The sequence below is a fragment of the Notamacropus eugenii genome, chromosome 1, assembly GCF_028372415.1.
Source record: "Notamacropus eugenii isolate mMacEug1 chromosome 1, mMacEug1.pri_v2, whole genome shotgun sequence".
NCBI classification, from domain to species: Eukaryota; Metazoa; Chordata; class Mammalia; order Diprotodontia; family Macropodidae; genus Notamacropus; species Notamacropus eugenii.
Window position 1 is genome coordinate 305,980,724 of NC_092872.1, and position 20,447 is coordinate 306,001,170.

Sequence of the window (20,447 nt, forward strand, 5' to 3'; positions counted from 1 at the left end):
AAGGGATGATATCCAAAAAAGAAAAAAAAAATTAAGTGTTGAGAGGAATGTAATAGGAGAAAGAGAGAGGGAGAGGTAGAATGTAGTAAATCACCTGACATAAAAAAGGCAAGAAAAAGCTTTTACAACAGAGGGAAAGAAGGGAAAGTTGAAAGGGAATAAGTGAGACTTCTTTTCAATGGATTTGTTTCAAGAGGGAATAACATAAACACTCAGTTGGATATGGAAGGTTATCTTACCCTACAGGAAAACAGAAGTGAAGGGGATAAGAGAGAGGCAGAATAATAGAAAGGATGGAAGATTGGGGGAAGGAGTATTCAGAAGCAAACACTTTGGTAGAGGTTCAGGTCAAAGGAGAGAATACAATAAATGAAGGACAGGACAGGATATAGGGAAATATAGTTAGCCTTTCACAACATGACTGTTATGGAAGTGTTTTGCGTGACTACCTATACCTAATTGCTTTTCTTTTCAATGGAGGTGTGTGGGGAGGGGGAAAGGGAGAGAATGTAGAACTAAAAACTTCAAAAATGTTAAAAATTATTTTTACATACAACTAGGAAATAAGATATATAGACAATAGGGTATAGAACTCTCTCTTGCCCTACAGGAAAATAGGAGGAAAGAGGATAATGAGGGGTGGTGTGTGATAGAGGGAGGGCATATAGGAGGAAAGAGCAATTGAAATGCATGCTGTCCTGGGGTGGGGTGAGGGAGGAGATAGGAAGAAAATTTGAAATTCAAGATTTTGTTGAAGTGAAGGTTGAACACTGAAAACAAATAAATTAAAAAATGATTAAAATATCTATTTTTAATTTATGGAGTAAAACAAGAATCTCCATAATGATATAATAAAAAAAGATGATTCCACATGAAACTGAAAATCTATTCTGTACAATTTGCTATTCCCTTCAAATATATACAAAAATTATCATATAAATAATACACCTGGACTGGTGGTTGATACTTAAGACCAAGTAAATATAAATCAGTTTGTCAAGACCTCTAATTTGATATTTTATGTTACAATTAAGTTCTACACTGTCTGGGCAACTTCTAATAACTATCTGCTCCTAAAACAATCCAGGATTGAGCCAGTCTCTTTATTCATAGTTATCTTCTATAAAGAAGAAACTTACAGTTGTTTTCATTCATTGGACCCAGGACTTTCTTCCCTCTTAACTTTACACGTTTTTTTTTTTTTTAAGCCTGTATACATGCACCTTGAGATTAAACGCTCAATATTGCTTTGTAATATTGAGTAAGGAAACACAAATTTAAAAAAAAAAAAGTAGTCATTGGCCCAGAACAAGCTTGCCTAATAGAGTCCCTGATCCCCTTGGGATTGGTGGTGGGATGCGGAGAAAGCATAGCCCATCTCCTATTTCTCCTCATGGAGAGTCTAGTAATAGAACTGAAAGAATGTAAATGTTACCAAAGTGGTGCTGTTCACACTCCGTTGTGTTATTCTATTTCCTGAATGTATTTTTCTCTTATTGTAGGAGACAGATCCAATATACCTGTTGTTAGCAATAAGACCACAAAAACCTGGATGCTTTTTTCTCTAGCCCAGCATTCTGTTGCTCACCTTCTGGGTTAGGAAACAAAAAGTTCAAGGCTTCTTTATGTTTGCTTAGGAAATTTTAAAATATTGCTTATTACTGACTGGTTTCTGTGACAAACTTACAGAGAAGACAGAAATCATATAACAAGAAAAGTCATTGCAACTAGTACACTTTGCGTCTATTAACCCCCTTTACATTAACGACAGGAAATAAAGGAATTAGAAAAGATGAGGCAGTTATTAATATTTGCCAACAAAAATAACTGGGTGTTTTTAGGTGATAAATAGTTCTTGTCAAAAGAAACATTTAGCTTTATAAAGCATACCACAATAAATTATTCATTAAGGATGGCAGCATCCAAGCTTAGGAACAATTGCACTTTCCCTAGAGTAGGAGATATGTGCCTAATTTAATACAGGAAGTCAGCAATGGGTATTTTTGTATTTAATTAGGAATTTTTGATCATTAAAAGTCTTCTCAGTTATATCACCCAGCAAAATGTGTTCACATCATATAATACTTCAATTATGACCTTTAACTAATACTTTCTGGAATCACCAATTGCCAATCTAACAGTTAAAGGGTCTTTTAAACCTTCCTTGCAGATACAACTTGCCTGAGGCATATAAAAACAAGAAAGTTTATATGTATATATATGTGTATGTACATATATATACATATAAAAACAAGAAAGTTTATATGTATATATGTATATATACATATATACATAATATACATATATACATAATATACATATGTACATAATATACACACATACAGAAACACACACAAATACATATACATATACAGAAAGAGAGACAGAAAAAGAGAAAAAGAGAGAGAGAGAGAGAGAGAGAAATCCTGGTGGGTTGGGTAGGGGGTAATTGAGCTATTTAATGATTCATCTTCAAGGCAATTTAAAAGCATTGGTGGCACAGTGTTTTAATAGAAGATATAAACTAAACTGGGACCCAGAGTTAAATGTATCAAACTTAAAAACTAGAGAATGATTTCAAAGAATTTTTAACTCATACGTAAATATAATTCCCAACATTTTCCTAACTTTTCTTTTATTAATATACCTAAATACTCTTTCATAGAGTTCTTTCTTAACTAACTGTCCTTTCAGGATATGATTGTTTCCAAAACAATTCACTTATTTTGAAAAATTGGATACATGAGAACGATATAGTTCCCCTCAGTACAATTATTTTTTCCAAGATTCCATTGGGTGAAGGAGAAACAATCAATCAATGCATAAACCTTTATTAAGCATCACGTAAGTACATGCCAGGAACTGCATTAGACACTGGGAATGCAAAGACAAAAATGAAATAATCTCTTCCTTTAAGGAGATTACATTCCAATGAGAGAGAAAATATGAATGTATGTGGTCTATAGTAAGCAGATACAAAAAAACTAAAGGTAACCTTAGTTATTAAAGAGGTAGTGGTGTAAACACTTCTTTCCATTTCATTTTGTTCATACCATTTCATTATCTCCTTCATCTATCTCTTCAATGGTGTCATTTCATTAAATGAACTGAAGGTAAATAAATTTTTCAGGGATCATTTTCTGATTAATGCCTCTATCTTTATCTCCACTATATTAGTAAAATTCAAACATCCTTGCTTAAGTCAATGAATCAATAAGCCTTTAGTAAGAATTAAAAGAAAGAAGATAGTTCCTTTTTTAAAGGAGCTCACAGCATAGTTGGGGAGAGAAAATGTGAACAACTACATACCAAAAACCAAAAAAGATACATACAGGATGAACAGGAAATAACACTAGACACTAGAATTAAGTTTTATTGGGAAAGACTTCCTGTGAAAGTGAGGAACATGCATGGGAAACAGTTGGCAAAAATGCCAAGGGTTGGAGTATAAGGAGGAGAGTATCACTGAATGACAGAATTCATGAAGAGATGGAAAAAGATGGAAATGTGTGTGTGTGGCAGGAGAGAGTTGGGTCAGGGGAGATGGGGGAAAAATTTTCTATAATATCTCATATTATGAAGATATCAGTATCTCATATTAGTGTTCTCTTTGTAATTTGACTCTAATCAACCTCAGAGAGCTTTAGTTTATACCTCACCATTCCCTCCCCTTTGACTTTTCTCATTATATTCTGCATGTCTAAAATGACTTAATCTCAGATTCTGAAGAGTCTTCACAGATCATATAGTCCAATACTCCTCTTTCAAAATACGTGAAAAGGAGTCATCCAGCTTTTGCTGACCTTTCAATAAAATCAATGCTACATTTATTTCCAATGTCAGGAATTTTTTTGCTTACAAAGAACTAAAATTTGCCTTTTTTGTGACTTCTCCCCATTATTCTTCTTTCTGCTATCTACGACCAATTGAAACAACTCGTCTCATCCTACTTTCATATGACAAACCTTTTAATGCTTCAAGACAGCTTTCATTTCATTCCTAAATTATTTTTGCTGCAGGCCAACAATCCCAATTCACCCCATTGATCCTAATATAGTATGACCTTTAAGACTTTTGCCATCTTGATTTCTTTCCTTTTGTAATTCAAACTTAGCAATAGCATTGCCTTGCCTAAAATATAGTGCTCACAACTGAGAAAATTCTCCAGATATGTTCTGACCATGGCAAAAGAAAAAAAAATATGATGACAATATCCTTTTCTCTCAACATACTCAAAATAGCTATTTTGGTACATACATCTCATTGTTGATACATTGTCATCCAATATGCTAGCTATTCCTCTCAGCTTTGCGTCCTCTGAAAATTTGATAAGCATGCTAACTATTCTTTAATTCAAATCATTGTGATGAAAAAATTTTAAAGTAGTATAGAGATAAGCATAGATTTCTATGGCATTCCATTGGAGTCCTGCGTCGAAGTTGATATGCAACCATTAAAGATTATTTTTTATATTTGATTAATTAACTAGTACTACTGAAGTCACCTAATTCTTTAATCATAAAGCTCACATCACAATAGCATTGAGGATTTGATCAAATAGTTTTTTTAAATATACATAAGTTATAGCCATTGTGTTTAGTTGAGCCATGATGGTTCTTTATGACTGAACCATTTTCTAGTTATTCATTTTCATTTCTTTAACTATATGCTCTGTTGTCATTCTAGAATTGAAGTTGACTTCAATGGTCAAGACATTTTTGAAAATGTGAACATTTGCTCTTCTCCAATTCTGTGATAATTTTTGCATTTCCCACAGTCTTTAGTTTTGATAATTTATTACTGTCTTAAAAAAAATCATGGGGGTGGAGCCAAGATGGTGAAGTAGAAAGACACACATATTCTAGCTCTTCCTCTACAGCCCATAAGATACCTGTAAAGAATGACTCTCAACAAATTCTAAAGCAGCAGAAGCCATAGAACGATGGAGTGGAGGAGATTTCCAGCCCAGGGTAACCTGGAAGGCTGATAGGAAAGGTCTGTCACACCAGACGCAGAGGAAAGCAAAGCCCAGCATGGGCTGCACAGCACCAGGAGAAACAGGACCTGAGCAGCCCTCAGGGGTGGAATCCCCAGCAGCAGTGGTGATTCTCATTTCCCTCAACATATAGACAACAAAGACACTGCAAAGGTCAGTGGGAGGGCTTTTTCACCTTGGAGACAAGGGAGCATGGTCCTCCCCTAGGCCTGGTTTCAGGCAGCAGTGGTGGACGCAGCAGCAGCAGCAGCAGCTGGCAGTGATGGCTTCAGGGGTGGTGGCAGCAGCAGGAAGCAGCCAGCTTCCTTTGTTGGAGCCCTCAGCTTAAAGCCCCTGGGGGAATTGAGCAGCTGATTTGAGCCTCAGCCTTGAGTGGCAGCCCCACCCTCCCAAAGCGCCTGGGGAAATTGAACAGCTGATCTGAATCTCAGCCATGAGCCAGGCCAGGGAGTTAACTCCTCTCCCTTGATTGTGCCACCTTGGAGGTACTGAGAATTTACAGGTCAACAGAGTATACCCTACTCTTGACAAAGGACCCAAAAGTCAAGTACCTGGTTGGGAAAATGCCCAAAAAGGGAAAAAAATGAGATTGTAGAAGGTTACTTTCTTGGTGAATAGGTATTTTCTCCCAACCTTTCAGATGAGAAAGAACAATGCTTACCATCAAGGGAAGACATAAAAGTCAAGGCTTCTGCTTCCCAAACATCCAAAATAAATACGTAATGGGCTCAGGCCATGGAAGAGCTCAAAGAAGATTTTGAAAATCATTAAGAAAGGAAGAGGAAAAATTGGGAAGAGAAATGAGAGCAATGCAAGAAAATCATGAAAAATGAGTCAACAACTTGCTAAAGGAGACCTAAAGAATACAGAAGAAAATAATACCTCTAAAAATAACTCAATTGGCAAAAGAGGTCCAGAAAGCCAATGACAAGCAGAATGCTTTAAAAAGCAGCATTAGCCAAATGGAAAAAGAGACTCACTGAAGAAAATAGTTCTTTAAAAATTAGAATGGAGCAGATGGAAGCTAATGACTTTATGAGAAACCAAGAAATTACAAAACAAAAACCAAAATAATGAAAAAATGAAAGATAATGTGAACTATCCCATTGAAAAAACAACTGTCCTGGAAAATAGATCCAGGAGAGACAATTAAAAAATTATGAAAGCCATGATCAAAAAAGAGCCTAGACATCATCTTTTATGAGATTATCAAGGAAAATTGCCCTGATAGTCTAGAAACAGAGGGCAAAATAATTATTGAAAGAATCCATCAATCACCTTCTGAAAGAGATCCAAAAAGAGAAACTCCTAGGAATATTGTAGTCAAATTCTACAGTTCCCAGGTCAAGAAGAAAATATTCCAAGAAGTTAGAAAGAAACAACTCAAGAATTGTGGAAATACAATCAGGATTACACAAGACCTAGCAGCTTCTACATTAAGGCATCAAAGGACTTGGAACAGAATATTCCAAAAGTCAAAGGAACTAGGATTAAAACCAAGAATCATCTACCCAGCAAAACTGAGTATAATACTTCAGGGGAAAAATGTTCATTCAATGAAATAAAGGACTTTCAAGCATTCTTCATGAAAAAGCAGAGCAGAATAGAAAATTTGACTTTCAAACACAAGCATCAAGAGCAGCATGAAAAGGTAAACAAGAAAGAGAAATCATAAGGGTCTTGCTAAAGTTGAACTTTTTACATTCCTACATGGAAAGATAATACTTGTAACTCTTGAAACTTTTCTCAGAATCTAGGTAGTGGGAGGGATTATACACACACGCACACACACACACATACATATACATTTGTATATACATATATATATACACATTATATATATAAATATATATATAATATATACATATTATATATATATATATATAGAGAGAGAGAGAGAGAGAGAGAGAGAGAGAGAGAGAGAGAGAGTGAGAGAGAGAGAGAGAGAGAGAGAGAGTACAGGGTGACTTGAATAAGAAGGGATCATATCTAAAAAAATAAAATTAAGAGGTGAGAGAGGAATATATTGGGAGGGAAAAAGGGAGAAATGGAATGGGACAAATTATCTCTCATAAAAGGGGCAAGAAATAGCTTTTTGAATGGAGGGGAAAAGGAGGAAGGTGAGAAAGAAAAAGTGAAGCTTATTCTCATCACATTTGGCTCCAGGAAGGAATAACATGCACACTCAGTTTGATATGAAAACCTATCTTACACTACAGAAAAGTAGGGGAGAAGGGGATAAGCAGGGTGGGGAGGATGATGGGAGGGCAAATAGGAGAAGGGAGCAATTAGAAGTAAATAGTCTTGGGGAAGGACATGCTCAAAAGAGAGAATTGAAGAAATGTGGGGCAGGATAGAATGGGGGGGGGGGAAATATAGTTAGTCTTATACAACATGAATACTATGGAAGTCATTTGCAAAACTACATATATATAGCCTATATTGAATTGCTTGCCTTCTCAGTGGTGATGGGTGGGGAAAGAGAAAGGAAGAGAAGTTGGAACTCAAAGTTTTAGGAACAAATGTTGAGGACTGTTTCTGCATACAACTGGGAAATAAGAAATACAGGTAATGGGATATGGAAATTTATCTTGCCTTACAGGACAAGAGAGAAGACGGAGAAAAGAGAAGGGAGGGATATTAGAATGGAGGGCAAATTGGTGGAAGGGGTAATCAGAACTCAAGGTGTTTTGTGATGGGGGAAGGAGAGAGATGGAGAGGCAATTTGGAACTCCAAATCTTGTGGAAATGAATGTTGAAAACTTTAAATAAATAAAAAAAGAAGGAAAAGTCAATTGTAGAACATTAGCAAAAAAAATGAATAAATGTTTATGGATTGGTTGACTCATATGGAAACCATCCAATAGAGGAGGATTTTTTCCCCAATTCCCTTAACATCCCTCAGTATTTTAAGTTACTTTTTATGCTAAATTTTATGTTAAATAAATGGACATAAATAATACCTGAAAAAAATAGATTTCCATATCCAAAAAAAAAAAAAGTCATGGTCATTTCAGTGTTCACTCCCCTCCATAGAATTCTCCCCTATAACAAAGAGAAATAAATATGTGAAAAAGTAACCTTTCAAAGATTACTGACAGTGAGTTAGCAATCAAATCTACTAAGACCCTCTAGTAGCCAAGAATATGATTCATCTGGGCCAGGTAAATTAAACTCATCTGCTAGGTGCCCTCTTACTACTAAATGCATTAGCTATTTCAGTTCTGTTCTTCCCAGTCCAAAGACTATCTTATTCTCTAAAGGCTGTTTCAAACCCTCTCACTTTCTTCAGTCCTCTTATATATTCCTCCACCCACACTCTCAGCAGAGGATCTTACCTCATATTTCATTGAAAACAATGGAATCATTCATTAAGCATTGCCTCTTCCCTTTTCCTCCTCATCTCACGTTACTTAGACATCTTCCTCCATTATCCCCTGCTTCACACTAGTCTCAGGTATGCTCTTCTCTTTACCAAAGCAAGCATCATACATGTACCTTTGATCCAATCCCATCCTGACTTCTCCAGCAAATTGCTCCCACTAGCTTCATTATATTCTTTCTCACCTTCATTCTATCCATATCCATTAGCTTCTGCATGCCATTCTCAGTCTTAACAAAACAAAACGAAATCCTCACTTGATCCAACTAGATGCAATTTGATCTTCTCTTCCCCTTCTCAACATGAGGACTTGAAAAGTCAATCTCTGATAGCTAACTCTATTTTGTTTTCTCTTATTCTCTTCTAAATATTCTGATGTTTGCCTTGTAACTATATTATTCAACTGGGCCTCTCTTTCCCCAAATCACCAGGGATCTCTCAAGTGGCAAATCTGATGGCCTTTTCTCAGTCCTGATCCAGCTACTCTCTATAGCATTTAGTACTTTCATTCACCTTCTCAATACTTATCTTCTCTAAGATTTGATGACACTGTTCTCTGCTGAGTCTCCTTCTATCTATCTAACTACTCGTTCTAGGTGTCTTTTTACTGGGTCTTCATCTATGTCATACTCTTTAACTGTGGGTGTCTCTCAGGGCCCTATCTTGGGTCTCTTCTTTTCTCTCTATAACAGCTGATTTGGTGATTTCATCATCTCCCATGGATTCAGGAATTATCTTTATGAAAATGATCCCCAGATCTATATATCCAGGCCCACTGTCTCTCCTGTGCTAGAGTCATACATATCCAACAACCTCTTAGACACCTCAAATTAGATGTCTCATAGATATTTCAAACTGACCACATTCAAAACAAAATTCATTATTCTCCCCACCCCATGCCAAGTTTTCGACTCTTCCCAACTTTCTTCTTTCTCCAAAGGGCACCATCATCCCTTTGTCACCAAAGTCTGAAACCTAGAAGTCATTCTAAATACTTTTTTATTCCCACTCTCCACCCCCACATATTCAACCCATTTCCAAACATCATTGTTTCTACTTTCACAACATCTTCAATGGATATTCTCTTTTCTCCATTTATAGAACTCCAACCATAGGTCAATCCCTTATCACCTCACACTTGAACTACCGAGAAAAGCATTTTACCTGGTCATTCTGCCTAAAGTCTTTCCCTATTCTAATATATGGGTTTAACCATGTTAACCCTGTCCTACCTCCCCTTACTCAAGGAACTCCAGTGACTTCCTATCAACCTCAGGATTAAACATAAATGCCTGACCTTTTAGGCATTGATAGCTCTTCAAAAATTGAACTCTTTTTACTTTTTTATCCTTCTTACGCCTTATTCCTCTCCAAAAATTCTATGGCATAGTTGCACTGACCTAATTGAAGTTTTTCACATATGACACTATTTTTTCCATGCCTAGCATTGGTTGTCTCCCATGGCTAGGATTCTCTATCCTTCACCTTTGCCTATGGTTTCTCTGGCTTCTTCCAAGACTTGGCTCAAATCCTACCTTTTACAAGGGCCTTGTTTACATCTCCAAAGCTGCAAATGCTTTTTCCTTTCTGATTACTTTCATCTATTTTTTACGTATCTTGTATTTTTGTATGTATGTATTAATTTACATGTATACTCTGAAATCAGTGACTAATGTGGTACTAATGAGGCCACGGACACAAATTCAATAATAATAGAGCAATCAATTATGTAAAGTTGATATTTTGATAGTACTTGAAGCATTGCAAAGCCCTTTAAATGATTATCTCATTTGAACCTCATTCCAGTCTTATCAATTAGATACTCTCTATATATTATTCTTTCTATCTTTCAAATGAAGCAATTAAGGATCAGACAGGTTAGTATCTTGCTCCTGGTCACACAGCTAGCAATGTCAGAGTGGTATTCTACCTCAAATTTCATTTAGTTCTTATCTGTGAGCCTATGATCCTATTTGATCCTCAAAACATCCCCATGAGATATAAAAGTTGTTAGTAATTTATGCAGGTAATGGAGGTTTTATAAAATAAAAACTGATTAATTACACTTGATTTTTTATTCTTGGAGATTTATTGTTTAGCAATATAAACTGAAACAGTACTTTGCGACTTGTCAATCCATGGTCTCGCAGCTCATAATGTCCAAAAGAGGATTTGAACATAGAACATCCAGACTCCAACAAGTCCAATAAGTTTTTATGATATAATACAAATCTTTTCCTTTGTCATAGACTGCCACTCTATCCCACTGTCCCCCAAATATACACTGTTGGTCAGAAGGGGGGTCAGGAAAGAAAATGTCTCCTAATACCCATTAATTAAGTGGAAAAACCAAAAATGCCCATTTTACTGACAGCAGATCATCTATATCATCCTCAAAATTAAGTTATAATATGATAAAATATTTGGGTACAATTCATTCATTCATAGCAATGTATCCTAAATGGGATTGGATTTAAATTTATTAAAGAGTAATTTATACCCAAGAATTTCCTGATGAATTCATGAAATCCCTGTTAGTGAGCCAATATCTATGCCAGGTAGTGCCTGATGCTGTATAATGAAGATCCTAAGTGCTAGCAATTATGATTTGCATAAATATCAACTTATTCAAAAAAGAATTAAAAACAATAACTCAACTCATCTCAATGAGATTCATGAAGTCCAACAGTCAGAAGTTAAAAATGAAATTATTAAGGTTGTGTTCTGAGCAGGAGTTGAACATAGTATGTTCTTCTAACTCCTTGAAACTTGTTGCTAAGCAATACAGACTGCACAAGTGGAAGAGGTATGAAAACATAATTCAGTTATGGAAGCAATAAAAACTGCTACAGTTTTCAAAAGAAACTGAAATCATACATAATTTCAGACAGAAAACACTCTGTAACTGGCATGAGGGCTGTCGAGCAGTCACAAATTATTCAGATTTATGAAGGGTTGATGTGAGATGGGCAAGAAGCTGATGTAAAATTGAGTTAGCAACTCTGCCATCCATCACTTCACTAGTGCAGGACAATAACTATAACCACGATAAGATTACAGGGAGCCACACATAGGCCAAAGATTGATTTCACCAATATCAAACTATTAAATCAAAGCTAGATTTTAAGGTTCACAGTTTGTATGTGTGATACTCAACTCACACAGAACTGTGGATAGATTTAACATATGTATTTGCTTCTTAAAAAGAATTTAGTTTCAAAGAAACATCAACTCTAATCTGCTATTTATAGTTTTATATGCATAATAGAATTTTTATTAGACAGTGAATGGTAACTTACTCTGAGCACCGGCTTCCTCACCTATAAATACAGAAATAATGCCTATTCAACTGAGACTTGATTAAAGCCAATAACAAATCTTGTAAAAAATAGTTAAATTTGTTAAAATTTGCACTATTCATAATTATGGTTATGTAAAATATAGTCATTGGTTCCAGTCCAATGGAAGTATACAGTATAAATGTAATAATGCAACTACTTTATGGGATTGATTTTTTTATACCAGTCAGGATCTTATTATAGAATTTTCCTCATAGGGTTGTTGTGAAAGTCAGATTAAATCATGTAAGTAAAATATAAGGAAAACTTTAAGAGATATGTAAATTATAGCTATGATTATCATTGTTATCTCTTTCTTCTCATTGTATCCTGTCTTGTATATTTAATATTCTGTGGACTACTAGTGTGCAAAGTGACTGCTTTTCAAATGGAAACATAATATAATGTTATAAGCTAACTTACTGTAATCACCTTGAATTATCTTCAGAATTACTTCAAGAGGAAAAACTATGATAGGTATGTCATGTACCTCATCATGTTCCTCTATGGTTTTAATTTCTTTCTCTAAGTCTCTATATTTTGAAAAGTTTTTTTTTAAAATATCATATCATTTTGAGGTTATGTGTATTCAATAGTAATGTCTGCTAAAAACATTCTTTAATTTTGGTGGATCAATAGTATATTCTTTCAGTTGTGTGCAATAATTTCATTTGTAATGCTGCTTCAGTGTTAGAAGACTTTATTTGTGAAATTCTGAAGGTTATTTGGGGGTCTCTAGATACATACTGAGAACTATGCTATCAAGAAGAAAGCATGGAAAAATATTGCCTTTGCCAATTGGTCAATTCAACCTTTTGATTGAAGCTCAAAGCATCTGTTTCTCTTTGGCATATCTTAAGGATGTGGGCACTTATGAAATTTAAATGACATTTTGATATCATCAGAGAATGAGTCCATGAAATATGTTCAATGTTATCTTGGTAGAGCCATATAAATATGCCATCCATCCATATATACAGGTATATGTACATATGTTATACATACATATATAAAAATATACACGTATATGTGTATATATACATACATAAACACATACATAGTGATTAATAAGATTTTTTTGGTTCAACATCCTCTCTAATTTGGAAACCTATTCACTTCTATTTGGGACTTATAATAATGAATTTAAGACAAGAGAGAACCATTATAGGCTTAAACATGCTCCCTGAAAAATGTCACATTTTAAATAAACTCTTCATGCAATTATTGTGTTTGTATCATGTTTTAAATAGAGAACAGTTTTTCATATGAAAATATGGAAATGCTCTAGCTTTCTCACTATACTTTGATCTCTCTTATATGTTTATTCTTCATATGTCTTCCATGAATAAGTAACTGAGACAAGGGCTTTACAATAACCAATAAAAGCAGTATAAATTTTAAGGCATCTTCAGGTGGCTTGAGCCACAAATTACTGAATTTGTAAGTGACTTTTTGACATATCCTTTTTGCTCCTTACACAATATTCTTTCAACAAATACTTATGGATTTTGAGTGATATAAGATTTGTAGAAAGTGCATAAATATGCAAATATTCTATATTTGGAAGAGTCACTAGTGTCTCCATCTTTTTGTAATAGATTACTGGATGCCTTCTATTAAGAAAGATAGGGTCAAGATTTCATCAACGATGAATCTATTTTTTTTTTGCTAGAAGCATATGTGCAAACATAAAAAGCGTGAACTTTTGATTGTAGATATTGTCCGTATCTTTATCTTTCCAGTTTTGCAGAAAACCTCCTTTGGCATACCTGTTTGGGAATTTATTATACTGATGGGATGAACATTTTCTGTTTTGCATTTGATGCAACTTGTGACTTTATTGTATCAGACTGACTATATAGATGACAAAAAAATTCATATCTTCCTTTTATGGAGGTTCTCATTCTTTAATTTTATTGTTTCTCAAATTTCTGTGGGATAGTTTTTAAATTGGTGTTGAATCATTTTGTTCTTGTGCTATTTTGACTTTTTGTATCACTTCAGCCTTTTGGTTTTCACTTCAAATTATTGATTAAGTGCATCACAAATTTTGGATCCACTTTTGTTTTCTGTATTTTGTTCTACAGGTTTTTTAGGTAATAAGGTGTTCACATCTACCACATACACTGTCTAGATATTAATTCTGTCTTCCAATGTTTTTCCACAGGTCTTTGATCATTTATAAAGCTGGTCTCTAGGAGAATTTCTAGGTTTTCATATAGGCTTCACTATGGAAATAACTGTGCATACTGATGTGAGTAGGCTCTGAAATATATTTATATTCTCTGTAAAGTCTGTTCATTCACAGTGATTATAACAGAAACTAGATTTTGTGAATTACTGACTTTTGGTGTAGTTTGCTTATTAATTGGATTTGTGTCATTGAACTCTAAAAGGGGTTTATGAAATTCTAATCTAAGTATGCTTATTTCGTCTTCAAAATAATTTGAGATAGTGGCAGTATTTTTTCCCCTCTATTTCATTATTAGGTAAAAAAATGCTTTTGCAATTTGTGGTACTAGTAGGTTTTCATTAACTTCAGGATCCTTAACTTTTCCTTCTTCAGATCTGCTGTAACCCCTTAAATTTTAGTGTTATTTTATAATCTGGTATAGCCATACCAGATCTTAAATTGTATTACAAAGCAGTAATCATCAAAACTACATGGTGCTGGCTAAGAAATATTAAAGGTAGATCTGTGTAATAGGATAGGTACACAAGACAGTAGTCAATGACTGTAGTAATCTACTGTTTGGTAAACCCAAAGATTCCAGCTTCTTGGATAAGAACTCACTATTTGGCAAAAACTGCTAGGAAAACTGGAAAATAGTATGGCAGAAACTGGGCATAGACCAATATCTTATACCAAATACCAAAATAAAGTCCAAATTGGGTACGCAATTTAGATATAAAGGCTGATACTCTAAGTAACCTGGAAGAGCAAGAAATATTTTCCCTGTCAGATTTATGGAGAACAGAAGAATTTATGACAAAACAAGAGATAGGGAACATTATGAAATGCAAAATGAATAATTTTGATTATATTAAATTGAAAATGTTTTTGTACAAACAAAGCCAATGCAACCAAGATTAGGAAGGAAGCAGAAAACTGGAAAAGAATTTTTACAACCAGTGCCTCTGATAAAGGCCTTATTTCTAAAATATATAGAGAACTGATTCAAACTTACATGAATACAAGTCATTTCTCAGTTGATAAATGGTCAAAGGATATAAACAGACAGCTTTCAGAGGAAGAAATTAAAGATATCTATAGTCATATGAAAAAATGCTCTAAATCACTATTGATTAGAGAAATGCAATTCAAAGCAACTCTTAGTTAGCACATCATACTTGTCAGACTGGCTAACATGACACAAAAGGAAAATTATAAATGCTGGAGAAAATGTGGGAAAATTGGAACACTAATTTATTGTTGGTGGAGTTGTTAACTGGTCTAACCATTCTGGAGAGCAATTTGCAACTATGTCCAAAGGACTATATAATTGTGCATACTCCCTGATCCAGCAATACCACTACAAGGTCTGTATCCAAAATAGATAATAAAGAAAAGGATCCACATGTACCAAAATTTTTGTAGCAGCTCTCTTTGTCATGGCAAAGAATTTGAAATGGAGAGGATGTCCTTTAGTTGAGAAATGGAGGAACAACTTATAGTATGTGAATGTAATGGAATTTTATCATGCTATAAAAATGATGAGCAGGCAGATTTCAGAAAAATCTGGAAAGACTTACATGAACTGATGAAATGAGCAGAACTAGGGCAACATTTCATATAGTAATAGCAAAATTGTATGATGATCAACTGATAGACTTAGATTTTCTCAGCAATGCAATGATCTTACGATATCCAGAGAAAGAACTATGGAGCCTGAATGCATATGGAAGCAAACTATTTTCACTTCTTTTCTTTCTCATGGTTTTTCCTTTTGTTCTGATTCTTATCTCACAACATGACTAATGTGAAAATATTAGTAGCCTAATAGTACATGTATAATCTTTATCAGATTGTCTCCTGTCTTGGGGAAGGGTGAAGGAAGAGAGGGAAGGAGAAAAATTTGGAACTCAAAATATTACAAAAATTAATTTTGAAACTATCTTTACATATACTGGGAAAAAAGCCAAAATACTACTAAGTGGTGGGGGTAAAAGTGGAGTTATTTCTTAAAACTGCATTTAATTGATTTACAACACATTGTTGTATAACTTAATGATTATTGTTCACAAACAGAAGTATGAAACTTGATTATACCTGATAAAATCTGTTTCTCACTTTAATTATATAATATTATAGCATAAAATAATCATCCATATCTTCTGTCCATTTCATGCATGTTCATTTTTTTTTTTTGCTTTAGACATCACTGACATTTGCCCTGAAGTATTTCCAGCTGAAGAGATGGTATTGATGTTTCTGACTTTTTTGCAATATCTTTTGCCTTTGTTTGGTACCTCAAAGAGTGCCACTCACTTCACTGTACTTTCTGTCAGGCCAATTATTGCAATGCTTCTGAAAATGGCCAGCCTACAAGGGTATGCTACCTCCCCTATTTCTTAAGAGTCTCCTGAACAATTATACCATACAAGCCAGGTGCTAATCTAACCAGTGATTTCTCCAGTGCCCAATTGACTGGTGTTTCAGGATTGCTGACTAGTTTTCACAACTCCTTCAGTGATCTCAAGATATGCTGAGTAGCAGTTGCATAAAACCCTGCTCCTTGCTCTTATACTCCACTTAATCACATGGAAAATAAGTTGGGAATTGAGGGATTATCATCATCATTTTCTTTTTCATCCCTTTTGTTATTATTGACATATTGCTCATTTCCATTCCTGGAATTCTAGATTCTATGTGCTTTGGGATCTTTTGGGCAAGGTAAGCTACCAGTTTCCCTTGTGTTAAGTTCCCAAAGATCTCACATCTGCATGAGATCTTTCTTCTGGGCTTGAATGAATGAGATGGGAGCAAGGATGGTATGCATTCCATTTATTCTCAACTAGCTCAGAGTATATATAGGTATTCTACTTCCATAGATGCAAGAAGTTTGTCAACACTGTGTGCTGAGCTTACATGCTTGGTTGTTGTTGTTCTTGCTCAAGATAATTGTGAAGTTTGATTATTGCATAAGGGTGGTCCATCATGTAAGTCATGCAAGGACATGTCATCTCAAGAGATTTCTCCCGAGAGAACCATGACTCTGATAACCCGAGAGTTCCAGACCCCTTACACCCTTGTCATTTTTATAATATGGTTAGTTGAATGGAGAACTGTTAGTCATAATTTTGTAGTGAGAAACTCATCTTCCATTTCAAGATGACTACTGACATTTCTATTCCACCAATATAGATTATTGGTGGCCATAGCTATGCTTCAGAATATTCTTACTTAATTTTAATGTCAAGAGTCAAAGAAGTTTTCTTTTCCTGAAGAGGAATGTGCAAATTTTCCTTATTTAGATAGGAAGGATCACTATTTCATATTTCTTCAAAGGCTTCCTATAAATTAATTCTTAGAACAAGTAGGACTTGTCCTGAGAGGCACCAAGTACCTCCCTCTCCCCCGAAAAAAGCCAAATATTTGGATTCACTAGATTCTTACTCTGGATTTAAATATTAGCTTTGATGCTTATAACCTTAATAACTATGGTAAATCATTTAATCTTCCTCGAGACTGTTTTCTCAACAGAAAATGTGGAGACTAAACTAGATGGCTTCCAACATCACTTTCAACTCCAAATCTTTTATTCTGTCATTTAGATTTCAGAGTTTTGTTACAACAAAAAGTGCTGCTATGAATATTTTTGTACATTTGGTCCTTTCCCTATATCTTTGCATCTCTCAGGGTTGTATTTCTAGTAGGTCTATTGTTGGGTCAAAGAGCATGTACAATTTAGTGACTTTTGATCTTCTCCACTCCTCATTTGTAACTTACCCCTCCATAACTAATTAATTGTTAAGTCTTGTCAGTTGTATTTTCTCAGTATTTCTCATATTTGTCCCCTTTTCTTCACTCACATAACAGTCCTTCTATTTCTGTCCTTTATCATCTTTCACCTGGACCATTGCAATAGCTGATTAATTGATCTCCCTGTATGTAGTCTCTTAACCTCTCCAATACATCTTCCATAAGCTGTCAAATTGACATTCTTAAAACACAAGAAGCATCAATGATCTTATTATTTTTAGTATAAAACACCAGCTCCTCTGTTTGGTATTTAAAACCTTCATGATCTGGCCCCAGATGAACTTTCCAAGTTGATTAATCTTTGTTCCTCCCATATTATAGCCCAACTTATGTACTTGTTCCTTGCATATGGTATTCCATTTCCTTCTTCTCTTGACACTGGCTTTTCTTACCTCCACTATATGCTACTCCTGGCTCCTTTGAAAACTCAACTCATATGTCACCTATTTTCTAGAAATTTTTGGTTATTTCTGCAGATATTAGTACCTTGTGACTATCCTAATAATTTCATTTGTGTTGTGTATTTATTGTATTTAATTATTGTATCATGTTGTTAGCCATCCCCAACCCCTAAGAATGAAATTTCCTTGAGGTTAGAGGTGTTTTGTCAAGTTCATACACCAATGAGGAGTTTTGACTCAGTGACTTAGGCTTTGGAAATATCATATCTCTTGGTAACTGAGAGGATCTTGGAGATAGAAGGGAGATAGCTTCTGATCCCCTGACAATATTTGTTGTGCAGAAACTCAAGCACAAGGGAGAAACTCTAGGAAAACCTTTTCTGGAAGAGGGCAAATGCTGTGATACATGGAAAGTTATATCTCCTGCCAAGACAGGAATCTTCTGGAGTGTCCTCTGCAGGTCTGACCTATGACAATTATTTTCCCTGTGGCTAAAGGCTAGCTAGGAGTCACAGTGCTTAGAACTGCCAGAAGAATCATCTTTCAATTAATGAGCATTTATTAAGCAGATGTCTTTTGCCAGACGCTGTTCTAAATGTTGGGGATATAAAACAAAAATTAATCAGTTCCTGCCATCCTGGACCTGCCATTCTGGTTTGAGAGATGCTATGTATATATGAATACACACACAGATACAGGCACACACACACACACACACACACACGCACACACACACTGAATATAATACAGTATTGGGAGGAGATCAGAAAAAGGTACCATATAGAGTGTGCCACTTAAACTGATTGTGAAAGAAGACCAGGGATGACAAGAGATACACATGAAAAGGAAATGCATTATAGTAATAGGGGAAGGTGAGTTTAAAGGTACAGATGTGGGAGATGGAACTTCATGTGTGAAGAATGTCAGGTACAGCAGCATGATGGCCTGGAAGGGAGTAATTTTTATTTAAGTAGACTAGAAAGGTAGCAAAGGACCAGGCTGTGAAAAGCTTCAAGTACCAAACAAGGAAGTTTGTATTTGATTCCAAAGGTAATAAAAAACTGCTTCAGTGTTTTGAGCAAGGGGTTGACACTGTCAAATCTGAGTGTTAGGAAATTTCCTTTGGTGGTTGTGTGGAAGATGGTTTAGAGTAAGGAGAGTCTTTAGTTCAGGGAGACAAAATAGGAGAATATTTGCAGTGACTCAGGGAAAAGGTGATGAGGACAATATAGGTAGAGAGGAGGGGACATATCAAAAAACTGTTGGGAAGGTTTTTTTTTTTTTTTAAAGAGAACAAATAAAGTTTGGCATCTGATTGTATATGTAGGGTGAGAGTCAAAGAAACTAACATCATTGTGAACCTGGGTGACTGGAAGGATGATCGTCTCCTCAACAGTAAAAGGGAAGTTCAGAAAAGGGATATGTTTGGGGGAAGATAATGCATTTTGTTTTCTTCTTTATTTTTGCTTAAATTTATTTATTTTTATTCTGAACTTAAATGCCAAAAAAATGTACATTTCTAATACATAATAGAACAGAGAGTTGTATAAAATTATAGATTCCTGTTATATTCATCTGTCATTTTCAAAGCTTCTCTGTTTGTTACTCTTTCTGTTCTCCCTTCTGTTCTTTTCTGTGATTTTTAAAAAAAATGATGTTTCAATGATCCTCATTTCTTTCCTTCATTTTTATGGCTTTATTCCTATTCTCCCTCCCTTCTCTCCCTTCAATGTGAGAAAAAAGAACAACTCTTTTATCAAAAATATGTGCAGATGAATAAAATTAATTCTCACATTGGACATATTAAAAATGTGTGTCTTAGTCTACATCTTGAGCCCATGACTTCTCTGTCAAGAGATGAGATGCTTCATCATCAGTCATCTGGAATTGTGGCTGGTTATTGCATTGATCAGAGTTCACAAGACTTTTAATGTTGTTTTTCTTTATAATGGTATTGTGTAAATTGTTACAGCGTATACTCTTATTTCACTCTGCATCAGTTCGTATAAGTTTTCCCAAATTTCTTTGAAACTATGCCTTCTGTCATTTTTTCATGGCTCAGTAATGTAATGTTCCATTACTTTTATATATCATAATTTATTTAGTCATTCCTCAGTTGATGGGCAACCCATTTAGTTTCCAATTGTTTTTCACTACAAAAGGGGCTTTTTCAAATATTTTTGTTCCTATGGGTATTTTTCCTCTCTGATCTCTTTGGGATATCTCTATTGGAGGTGTTTCTGGGACAAAGGATATTCATGTTTTGGAGTATTTTAGAGTATAGTTCAAAACTGATTTCCACAATGGCTTTACATGAATTTGACTTTGGACATGTTGCATTTTGAGA